Here is a 12823-nt window from a genome sequence, read left to right as displayed (position 1 = left end):
TTGTGGTGACAGTTCCCTAGCTCTGTACGTTTACTAAAAATCAGTGAATTGTTCAGTTGAAATTGGAGACTTTTATGGCATGTAAACTAGAACTCGATGAAGATGATGAAAAACTCATTTCCTAAATTCCTGAAGTAACACTTTTTATGTCAACACCTTCCCTTCTTTGCTGACATTTCACAGTAATGCCAGTTGAAATTTAAAAAGACAATAAATAAAACTTACTCCTAATTATCAAGGAAAAATTAGAAATTCTTTACCCACAAATGACTGCTATTACATTTAGTCAGAGAACAATCCCTTCCAGATATTCTCTTATATTTAGCAAATGAAATCTAAATTATTTTTATCTTAACATGCCATACATACCTCTAATCACAGCATACATCACATCAACCAGTTTGATTTTATTTACTAATCATTTTGGCAAAGAGAGGGTATACCCCTGAGGCAAGAACCATGTCATAGTCTTCATTGTATTCTCAGAGCCTACTAGGTGTTCAATAAATGATTACATTATATGCAATGATTTCTTCACCAGAACTATCTATCACTTTTCGTTTGCGTAAAAAATATAATACAAATTAAGCAGACATCCCCTACCTTCTAAATCAGGGTTTCTCAAGCTTAGCACTCTAGACATTTTGGGGTAGAAAATTCTTCCCTGGGGAGGGCTATTTTGTGCATCGTGGAATGTATAGCAGCATCCCTGGCCTCTACCCACCAGATGCCAGTAGCATCCCTATCCCCAGCTGTGCCAACCAAAAATGTCTTCAGACATTGCCAAATGTCCTCTAGGGGGTTAAGAACCACAGTTCTAGACAGAAAAAGTTTAAGATGGATCAAACCAAACCGATGGCGGACACATTTCAAAATGCCTTTCATGCTATGGCTTCTAGAAGCTAATGAGAGCATCAAGAAAGAAAAAGCATACAACTAGCAAATGATGATTCTCTGACCACAGGCCTTGGCATATTACAGGGAGAGAAAAGGAGAGAAATTCTTTTCATTCTCCATGTAACTGTGGAGATGCAAAAGGCTAATTCTAATATAAGGCTGACAGTTTTTAGGAAATGTGGAGCTGTGGAAATACATAAGAGAAGTGTCCAAATGCCAAATAGCCTGTGGCTATAAAACAGTCTGAAAGAAGCATGCTTGTTGCCAGCGCTGCGCTGTTTATTATGAATTGTATCTAGGAGAACAATTTTGAAAATGCTATTGAATATTTATTAAAAGGAAAGATCTATAATTCAGGTTGTGACATGCCACTATTAGCAAATAACTCAGCCAGTTGGAAAGGTTAAGAATGGTGGTAGCGAAACCATTAAATTAAGTGTAAGTTTAGTACATCAGTGTTATTTTTCTCAATGACCACAGTATTTAGCAATCCTCTTCCAAATATCTCAGCCCCAAGACTAAAAAGCTGTTATCCATATTGTATCCTTTTAATAAGACTCCAGATGTTTTGGTTTCAATTCTATCTTGGACACACTGAGCATTCCATACTAAAGTTCAAGATGTACATTTTGGGCAAAGTGACCACTACATAATAAAGCAAAAGAAAAATATTCATAACACTAAATATGTACAAATATTTATCAGGACTTATGATCAATATTTTAAAGCATCTTTATTTCTTATTTAGTAAAACAAAGCAGTGGACTTCTAACAACACCAACAATTTAGGCAATACAATGACACCATTCTAGTTTTCAGCCATGTCTATATTTCTTATCAATCTGTTTGTATAAGAGAAAACTACCACAGACAGTTACGTGTTAATTCCTAACACTTAAAAAGGAAGCATATCTTTTCCAATTCTATTGGCAAAAATATTTATATTTTGCTCTGTGCGCCTACTGATAAACATAAACAGGTTTTGGGCTCTTTAGTATTAAGCATGTAATTCCTAAATCCACTAACAGAAAGAATATACAGGATGTGCAAAAGCTCTCCATTCAATCAAGCTCTAACTGTACACATAATTATGGTATTCAAATTAGATTACTAATTTAGACATGTTCCATCATGTCAAGTATACACTAACATAAAAATGTCTGAATAAAATTCAATAAGAATAATAAGGCAAGGAAAATTTAATTACTTTTTAGAAAATGAAAACTCCTAGTACATAATATTAAAATATATACTCATAGAAAGATGAGTAGGAAATGCAGTTTAATTGTTCATCTTGGAAGTGATTAATAAATACAGTAGTGTCAAATCATCTGAACAGAACACTAACTCTATGCCCTGGATTATCATATTTGCATTTGGATGAAATTGGGACACATGAGGCATGAAATGACCAAATTAATCTTCATTTTACCTCATTTGAGTTTCCTCACATATTATTATAAAGTGCAATAAAAATCAAATATAAAATACCATATTACTTTGTATTGTTATTTAAATTTTCACATGCCTATACTGTAATTTTTCAACTACATTGGACTAAGGCTACTACAATGCACCATGTGTAGTGATAATTCAGAACTAAGATAGCTGCCTAACGTTTTTTAAAACTTTTTAAAATTTATAAATGTATTGTTATTTTTAAAAATCAGCACCAATAACAAAAGAGCAATCCACCAAATGTCACAAAGGCATAAGCCCCTTTGGATTCAACTTTTCCTACCAAAGCTAAAATGTAAAATAGGCACCATGAAGCTTGAAATTGAGATTTAGGGATAAGCATTAGCACCAGCATTTTGCTACTTGCTAGAAATTGCTCTCATCTGGAAATTGCAATTTAGTAAGCCTCCTAGATATTTTTTGTGAAAGAAAAAAATGCAGCATCATAAAGTTTTTCCAACAGCCACAACATTCTATGTACTTCTCATGATTCTAATATTACTGTATATTAACAGCTAATATCTGCTTCAATAGTAGCAAAATTAGGTAAATAAAAAATTTAGATTATCAGGAGCCAAAATACAAGTTGTAACATTAAACTAAATCCCTTAGGCTCATCCTACATCATTTTACATTGCTTACAGAAGACAAATGCTTTAACACTTTGGCATTAAATAAGTAACATAATAGCTGCTTTGGCAAGACAAAGCAAGCAATATCATTTAATGTATCTGGAGAATTCAAAAATATTACAAAAGGAAAACCAATAGTTTAAAATTAATTAGGCTAAATTTTATTTTTTATACATGCACACACAGGTACGTGTACACACGGAATGCCTCTTACAGACAACAGCCATTGCAATTGCTGAAAAATAAATTCCCATTATATCACAAATAAGTTTATCTACAATAATTTTATAAGTTAAAATATTGAATCCTTATATTCATACTCAGATTCTTTTTTAGTGCTCTCGAGATAATGAATGCAAAACGTTCATTTTGTGAAAAAAAAAGCAGATTTTTCCCCAATCTAACTTAATCACATATATTTGCATAAATAACCTGTGGCCCATCAAATATAGAAATTGTAGCTGATACAGCTTCTACTGTTGGTGCTTTGAGCAGACTAATAAAGAAAATCTCTTAAACATAACACCCCCTAATTCTTCTTTAGTAGCTATTCACAAAGATACAGCAACATGATGGAGTGGTATGAACCCAGGACACCTCATTTTGGATCCTAGAAGCTCTACCACTTACTAGCTGTGTTATCTCCACCCACCCATCTGAACCCTGTATCTCAGTTTCCTCATATGTATAATGGGAGTGATTCTACCTTTAGGTCAAAATTAAAGGACAAACGTTTGAGGACTGAAAGGCATAATATTTAACTAAAACATACGGTAATTATTTCCATCATCTCCAAATACTCCAGTTGGTCTATAATATAATGTGTCCTGTTTTTACAAGACAAGTGAAAATTATAGGATATTTTACTCAGCATACATCAAATAATCCAGTGAGCCGAAAGTCTCATTAATAATTATATAAGCATTGGCTCAAAGGTCCAAACCCTCTAATAACATTATGGCCATGATAAAAGCTTAGTTTTTACAATCCGTCAAATAATGGGTCATTTATCACCTTCTCTTTCAGTGTGTTTATTTTGTGGATAAAATGAGATATGCCCGCTATGGGGAACTGAGGCACTTCATGCACCAACAAAGTGATTCTTTCATTCTTTCCATTCTCCCATGAAGCCTGTGTCCTGCTGTCAATGAAGGAGAAAAACAAATGGAAAAGAAAAATAAGAAATGATAATTCTATAAGCTTCTTGAGATCCAGAAAAAAATAAGAAATGAAAATTCCATACGCTTCTTGAGATCGAAATTCATGCTTTGTTATTTTATTTCTTCCCCCCATCCCCTTTCCCACCCACCTTCCACATGGTAGGTCTTAATATTTATTGACCAGAACTGGAAACTCTAGGAGTAAAAGCCACCATTATCTGTGTAGATGGAAGCAAGTTAACAGTCAGACCTGTCCCTTTGCTCTCTTTTTATTTCAATTTCATTTCTTTTGTCACTCAGTTCCCATTCAATCAAGCACCTCATTCTGCTTTGCCTCTGGCTTCTGCCACTTTGTGTCCAAGCACTTGTCAAAAACTTCTCTTGCTTAATCTTACTATGCCATCTCTTTTTCTTCTGACAGCCACCTTGGCCTTTGTCCTTTGTTTTTTTTTTTTTTTTTTTCAGTCCACACATTCTCACAGGCAGATCACAACCTCAACAACAATTTCAAATACACGGAAGACTTGCAAACCTGCATTTCCAGTTCGGCCTCCGTTTTGAATTCCAGAACCACAGGCTGTACAACTGCCAATTGCATCTCAGGTCCTGAAAGTCCCTCTGGTGCCTCACGGTGCATAAATCCACAACCTGTCATCTTCTCCTGCAAACTGCTCCATCCTCTGTATTCATTATCATCTCCAATGGCAGCCTTATCGACTCAATTCCCAAGCCAGACACCTGGGAGTCATCCTTAAATTCACCATCCTCTCCTTGCTTCTCCCCTTAATGTCCCCACGCTTATCAGTGGGAGTTTAGACTTTAAATCCACACTAGTATTCAAAAGCTTTTTTTGCACAGCTTACCTTGTCTGTCCCTTACCCCATCCATTCTGTGTAATACACCCAGAGTGATCATTCTAAAAAAGTACTCAAATTCATCTACAAAACTAAATATGGCCCACAAGACCCTCCAAAAGTGGCTCCAGCCTCCGCTCTCCATCTCCAGTCTCATTCCCCACCCTCAATGTGCACCAGCCACATGGAATGACCAGCTGTTCCACAACCTGCCTCTCCGGTACCTTTGTTTCACCATATTCCCTGTTCTCTCTCTCAGAATAATTTCTCCCTGCCCACTCCCACCCTCAGCCTCCTGGTACCCTCCTACTGGCTCTTCCAGACTCCATCAAGCCCGGCTGCATTAGGAAAAGTCATCCCCTTGGAGTCAGGCACCCCTGACGGAGCCAAGCATCCTTTAAGCACTGGTTCCAACTGCTGCTCAGTGTCTCCTTCCCTCATGAATCTGAGATTCTTGAGGGCAGAGAGAGGGATTTTCTGGTATTTGAGGTCTAATCATCTAACAATGTGCCTGGTATCATATTAATATATATCTGGTGAATGTATAAATGAATAAATACCACCCTTGTGATATTTAGTGACCCTTCAGTCACTAAATTTGACTGAAAACACAGACAAGCTGCTAGTGATTGATTACATGTGAATTAGAGGCTCACGGCCCTCCTTAGAAGGTGCCAGAAAAAATTAATAAGGCCACTCTGGTTGCAATTCCCCACTGCTGAATGCAGAAGGTGTGGTGTTCTTGTGTATAGCTATGTTAGGGACTGGCTTTTTTTTAATGAAAAGAAAAAAAGTATTGTGTTATGTGTTTTTTCCTTTGACTTAGAACATGAGCTCCCTCAACACTTAAGTTTCCCAATAGTTTCATCATGTTCCACCACAATGGGCATGATGAAGGAATGGGTATGGTTTGGGGTGAAAGGATGGCGTAGGGGGAAGCAACTTTAAGAGTAATGATGGAGTCACAAATACAGTGAGACGAGATGCCTGAGAACTTATCTGATCACCCTTCATTCCTCAGAGAATAAATTCACATAAAAGCTTACATATGCAACCCTGGGGCTCTCTCAACACGAAGATGGCAGATGACAGTAATGCTGATTTAGTCACACCTTTTGGTACTTTTAGAAAATCAAGAGAACCTGATTACTTGCAAATGAATACATGATACGGTACCTAGGGATTGGGTCAGCTGGACATCTGTGAAATGGGAGAGGGAAGTACAAAGCTGTTAGTGACCAATTTTATTTTTATTTATTTATTCTGAGACAAAGTCTTACTCTGTTGCCCAGGCCGGGGTGCAGTGGTGTGATCTTCTTGGCTCACTTCAACCTTTGCCTCCCGGGTTCAGGTGATTCTCCTGCCTCAGCCTTCTGAGTAGCTTGGATTACAGGTGCACACCACCATGCCCAGCTAATTTTTGTATTTTTAGTAGAGACTGGGTTTCACCATGTTGGCCAGGCTGGTCTCGAACCCCTGACCTCAAGTGATCCACCCTCCTCAGCCTCCCAAAGTGCTCAGATTACAGGCATGAGTCACTGGGCCTGGCCTAGTGAGCAATTTTAAAACTACTTCTTCTTCCGTATTTTTTTTTTTTTACTTGCTTACTCCATAAGGTTCACAGGATTTCAGGAGCTCTGCATTTTTAGCAAATGCCCCCAGTCAGGCCAATTTCCCTGTCTTCTGCAATAAACAGTCTACATTTAGGAGACTAAATTTTTAAAATGTTTTTAATCACTTCTCAGGTTAAAAAAATCATACAGTCCTATAACATCAAGGATGGGGGCAAATGAGAGATCAACAGGATATGCCAAAATATTATAATCATAATAGTTCCTTTATAATTCAAACTCCAGGGGATGATATGAATTAACTTATTGAACAAATATTGGTGCCAGTATGAAATCGAGAAAAAATAGAGGGGGCAGGGCTCAGGAGAAGGGTTTTGAAAATATTACGAGATGGTTTTAAAATTGTCCTTTTACCCTCCATTTTGACTGGAGTTAGAAAGGCTATGATACAGACATGGAAGATTTGATGCAATGTTCTTACTATAAGATAACACGTTTAAGCCTTACTGGTTAGACATAAGTGTTCGTTTCCTTTGAAAACCATAGTCTCATGGGATGACAGATGACACTGCTGTAGTAATGTGGTTCTCCCATGACAGTTCACTGCTGATACTTCTTTAGATTTAAATAAACTTATTTTTTTTTAAATCACCCAAGAAAATCTCAGGTCTCCACACTTCTCCTTTTTTTTTAGTGAGAATGATGCAAGTATGTGACACTAAACACAGATAAAGTTAACATGCCTCCCCACTGTGCTCTACTACCAGTTGAAGGCTTTATGCTTCCTATTTCACAAAGCAGACATGTGGTTTTCTTTTTTGAGCTCATTGCGTGAACTAAGCTTAAGCTCTTCTTCTACAAAGATAATGGAGATGATATTTCCTGTGCTGTCAATTCCTGCTCCCGGCAGTGGCTAAGAAGGTAGGCATGTGTCTTCCCACCATTCCTTCACCTGGGGACCAAGCAAGATAGTATAGGATTCTTCTGAAAAGCATAATATAGTCCATCTATATTATGTAATATATAAATCCATGCAATAGAGTTTAGCTATCACAAAGGCTCAAAAATCAGTGGCAGCAGAACGTTCTATAAGTATCACGGGACTCCTTGCACAGTTCTGGGCTCCACTCTTTACTCTGAAGCTCACTGGTGTCACCGTGGACAAGTGCCCTGACTTTTCTAGGCCTCAGTTGTCACTTCCGCAAAAGAGGATAATAAAGTACTACCACACAAGGTCACAGTGAGGATGAAGGGAAGTTCTTAACATGGCAGCCAACACACAGTAAGTGCTCCCTTTAAGCTATTCATTCCAATTCTTATCCAGAAAGATAACCAGTAAGGACTAGAAATGTGGTCATATAAATTATGTACAGAGCTGTTTTCCCCTCGTACTTACCCCATGCCCTTGAACTCAGCAATGAGCGAACCCTCAGGGGCTGTCTCTGCGGGGCTGCACATGAACTGCTTGCGTGTATAACTTGTATAACCTCCCAACATGCCTCTCACAATGCATGAGGCAGGAGCTCTGGAACTATCATCTCCCAACTCCTCAAGCCCAAAGTGAAGAAAATTCAAAACAGTACATATGACTGTCAATGGTCTTCATTCATTTATATCCATATTAAAATTAGTTGGCATTTCTTTTACATGTATCTTTTGATGGATGTCAGAAGAAAATTATTCAGAGATTTAAAAGTGACACAGATAAGCCACTAAATAGATAACAGATAACATAGATGAGAAATGAAACAACTATATGTATATTCTGAGGAGTTAGTTAATAATAAATCATGAACCTCATTCAAGTCACAAAAGTGATCAGGGGAGACTTTTACTATAGAATAACCCAGAGCAGGGGAACACTTGAAATTAACTATTAAGTTAGCAAAAGGGAATATCTGCTCTCTGAAAAGGAGGGTTAAAGTTGAAACAGAAGATAATTCAGAGAGATGTGAGATGACTCAGTCAATGGCAGGGGCTCTTTTGGGCACTTTGCAACTATGGTATTGTGTCCCCAGGCACATGGAGGCAGCCTACAGGAAGAGTAGAACTCTCGAAGAGTTTTGATTTTTTTTCTTAAAGCCAACTTTGAGCATTTGTATTGAAGCACCATTCAGTGTTAGCATACATTAGCTAAGAGATTTCATTAAACATTAAATCAGTCTGTGACTTAAATTAAATCAGACTGTGAGCAGTCTGTGGTCCATGTGCCCTATACAGCAATTAGATTTTAATCTCTAGAAACAAGACTTACAAAAGGCGAGAACACTATCTAGTATTTGGGTGATAACCTAACACAGCCACAAAAATACCATGACCTCTCAATCATTCCCCACCTCTGGAACCCAGCTGAGAAGTCTAACAAGCTATGGAAACCTTAAAGGAAGTACTGCTCACACAGCACCCCAGAATCTGCTTCCCATGACATGGGGTACTAAGGCTTGAAGCAAGCAAGCATGTTTATTTAACGGTAAGTATAAATTATTTCTTTTTCTGAACATGCAGTTTTATATGAGGCAAAGTGCAAGGCCTCTCTCTGCCCAAGGGAGTTCTCCAGCTGGGACTGAACGCATATCCAGGGATGACGCTGTTTGTGGATTGATTACTGCTGCCGTGGTGGTTTCCTTGACTGTGTAGACTGCTGTAGCTACACGTGCAGGCAGGAAACCAAACGGAGACCACCACCCTCCAGTGTAAACTCTAACATCACACCAATTTTTCTTTTTTCACTCTCTGAATGCATGAATAGAAAAATAATAAAGCAAAAGAATCCACTTCAAATTGAAAGACCTGGCACCTCTACCACACACTAGGAGGTATGGAAGCATGGGCAAGTTATTTAACAATAATTATGATCATTTCTGTTGTGGGTGCTGTTAAGCACTTTGCATACTTTAATCCTTAAGCTTAGATTTCTTCATATATAAATTGAGGATAATAATGCATCTACTTCATTTGCAAGTTGAGGCAGCAGGGTCAAAAAGAACACAGTTTCAACACAGACAGACGTGGGTTAAATGCCAGCTCCAATTTCTACTATTTGATCTCACTGAGCTTCCATTTTCTCATCTCTAAAGTAGAGATCAAGCCACTTACCTCAAAGGACTGTGGTGGGGAATTGAGCAAGACAGTGTTAAATACCAGTTGGTGTCTGTATCACTAGACAGTGCACAATAAATGTTTATACCTTCTCTCCTATTATACACATGAACTGCTTCTGTTAATATTCATCAGCAGCAATTCAATGTCCATAGCAGCAATTCAATGTCCATAGAGTCCAAAGATGCATTTCCTTTCATAACAATGAAAATTTTTCCCAGAACAAGCTTAATATGCCAGATACTGGCCCACCAGCTCTATGTCTATGAACTCATTTAATTCTCACTACTGTTCAGTGGGGTAGGTACTACTACTGTCATCCCCATTGTACAGATGAAGACACTGAGGCACAGACTTTGGGTAACTTGCCTAGATTCAAACAGATGGTACCAGAGGTGGCAGCCTGGCTCCATAGCCTGTCCTCCTAACCAGGCTGCAATAGGGCTTAATGGGTCAATCTGTTTGAGATTCCATGCTTGGATGTAATCTCTTCTAGAGATAAGCACTGGATGCTCTCACAAACCGCAATGTGTTGATGTGACTAACTTTTCAACTTCTGAAATAACATTTTGTGTATTTTCTTAGTATTCCTAAAAAAAAAACCCTTTACACTTTAAATAAGGTGCCTATAACTAGTTCATCTTGTTCTGCATGCTGAAATACCATAAATAAATGCACTTCTCTCTTCAAAGATTATGTAAATAAATCTTACATTAAAACATACCCCTGAGCTTTGGTTTAAACAATAATTTCAAGTCCAAATTAAACATTTATGTATGTGTATATATATTTAGCAGGAAAGTCTTAATATGACCTATTTTGTTAAACTAATGACATCTATACCCAATACTCCAAATATTCCTCTTATTTATAATATTTGCTGTGTAACAGTCACACAGCAGTACTGCATGGTACTTCAAAGTACTATTCCTTTCACAAGTTTAATCAACTCGGGTATTAAACATCAATGACGATAATCCATAGCTCTGCTTAAAAGGAATCTCTCGGGAACAGCTGAGAAAGAAAGGTTAAAGATTTCTATCCTTCAAAGTAGGGCACTGCAGCTACCTATAAATCATGCTCTTTGTTTATTAAGATAATTAGGCCCATCAGTACACTTAACTTTTAGACTCAACAATTGTCTGGCATGAACAATTTCCACTTTTTCTAAAACAAAGGGGATGTGTTCAAAAAGCGGTCCTCTGCATGCTCTCTGCACAATGCATGCGATTTTAAAACATGATTTATGGGTCTAATTCCTGGAGCTGTCTTGAAAAATATACTGGGTTGTTCCTCCCATGCTCCCTATTAGGAGAAGACACTCCAATTTGAAGAGTGCACTCTGTTTCAGACTTCAGGCCGCTATATCATGTCAGCATTTTCATTAAATACTGTTCAATTGGACTTTAAACAAATGGAATGGAGAGCCACAGCTGCAGCCACTGCAGAGATAAAGTTATCCAGCCGGGAGGCTTACATAAGAGGTGCAGGACAATCAGGGTGAAATCCAAGTGTCATTATCTGAATCCTATTTCTTGAGACTTGCCTACATTCTTAAAGTGTATGAATTCACATGCCCAGAGCTCGTTTTATTTGCCTTAGGGCATAAAACACCGGGTCGACATATAAGTTGTTTTTTCCCTAAAGGACTAGGCTCCAATTATGAAAAGGTTGGCAACTTCTGCCTAGGGGAAGAGTAAAGCGGGATGCGCGGGAAGCCTGCAGGCCTGAAAGAAATGGCTCGCCCAAAGATCCATCGCAGTGCTGGCCACACTCCCCAGAGGAATTAGGATGGAGGTGACAAGACCCTGCCCAGCCCCTTCACCCCAATGTAAACACAGAGTCAAGGAGCTTGGAATGAATAATTAGCACGCAGCAGTCGAAATGCCCTAGGAGCACCTGTCCTCTCCCAGCATATTCCCAACTGGCACATTCGTGAGATGCTGAGGTCAGCCAGCCCTGGACTCCAGACCTTCCAGCTGCCTTGTCCCCTTCTTGGCACCCCGCACTCCCTCCTCGAGCTGGAACTCTGTTAACAAGAGGTGCCACCCTCGGCTTCCCACAAGAAGATGAAAACGAACCTCTCCTTCCCACGGCTCCCTCCAACTTCAGAAACTACAGTCAACTTACTGGGACTCAGGAGGCAGGGAGTCTTCCTGGCGGACGGCGCTCGGAGGCAGCCTCTGCAAAGCGCCGCCGCCCCGTCACAGCCCGGCAGCAGCGGCAAGTGCAGGACCAGGCGCCGCCGCTCTGCACCAGTCGCCTTGGCTCAGCTGTGCCGGGCGCCGGGCATTCGCCAGGGCACACGACTCAGCGAGGCGGCGGCTGGGACTGAGGCTACTGCACCCGGCCGCGCGGACCCGAGCGCTGCAGCTGCCTCCAGCCCCGGAGCGCGGCGCTCCGAGCCCCTGGTGCGTGTCTCTGGCTCCAAGGGAATCACGGCTCAATTAGAGACCCGGCAGGAGAAAAACCGATGCGCTGCCGCAGGCAGAGCCGCCAGCCCGCCCCCAGTCGGCTGGTCACATCGCGGGCGCGCAGACGGACAAGCGAGCGGGAGGGTACCGCACCCCGCACTCGCCGCCGCGCCGCGGAGAATGACAGGCGCCGAGGCTGAGCAGCCGCGCGGGGAGCGGGGCGCGAGTGCGCATGATCCTGGCCGCAGCGGCACGTCACGGGGGAGGAGGGGCGGGCCGCGGGAAGGGAGGGGGCGAGCCGGGCGGGGCCGGGCTGGGGGTGCACGCGGGTGAGGACCGGCGCGGGGCCTCGCTTGCTCGCGGGAGGATGCAGGAAGTCTTCCCTGCCCTGGTTTTATGAACCCAAAGCTCTGTGGTTGAACTTGTCCCAGGAGCCCATTGTCCTTTAAACAGCACCGTTTAAGCGGTCCTTAAGGTCCCTGGGGAGCCCACAAAAGCCAATTTAATTCAGGTTATAGCTTAACCGTAAAGGGTTGCCATTTGGGGGACAGTGATTTTCTATTGTGGTTGTGCATTAAAATAACTTGGGGAGCTTGTAAGAACCCTTTGCCCTGGACGCATCCCAGAACAAGTACAGGACAATGTCTGGGTGGGGCCCACCCAGGTATCAGTAGGTATCTAAAGATACCAAGGTACAGCAGTGCTTCTCAAACCCTCAGTGTGTGACAGAATCTCCTG

General features: G+C 40.6%; 1 protein-coding gene across 2 annotated transcripts in view; it reads right to left on the bottom strand.

Moving 5' to 3' along the window:
- Nucleotides 1-12316, bottom strand: part of PAG1 (phosphoprotein membrane anchor with glycosphingolipid microdomains 1) — a 142194-nt gene extending 129878 nt beyond the window's left edge. The window contains exon 1 of one of the 2 annotated variants that reach the window (XR_010134959.1): nt 11802-12290. The gene's annotated coding sequence lies outside the window, so the exon portion shown is untranslated. Of the gene's footprint in view, nt 1-11801 lie in introns of both variants that reach the window. The other variant, XM_063709199.1, reaches the window with a different exon arrangement.
- Between the last annotated feature and the right edge of the window lie 507 nt (nt 12317-12823).

The sequence above is a fragment of the Gorilla gorilla genome, chromosome 7 (assembly GCF_029281585.2).
Source record: "Gorilla gorilla gorilla isolate KB3781 chromosome 7, NHGRI_mGorGor1-v2.1_pri, whole genome shotgun sequence".
NCBI classification, from domain to species: Eukaryota; Metazoa; Chordata; class Mammalia; order Primates; family Hominidae; genus Gorilla; species Gorilla gorilla.
This window is presented reverse-complemented; position numbering and strand designations above follow the sequence as displayed.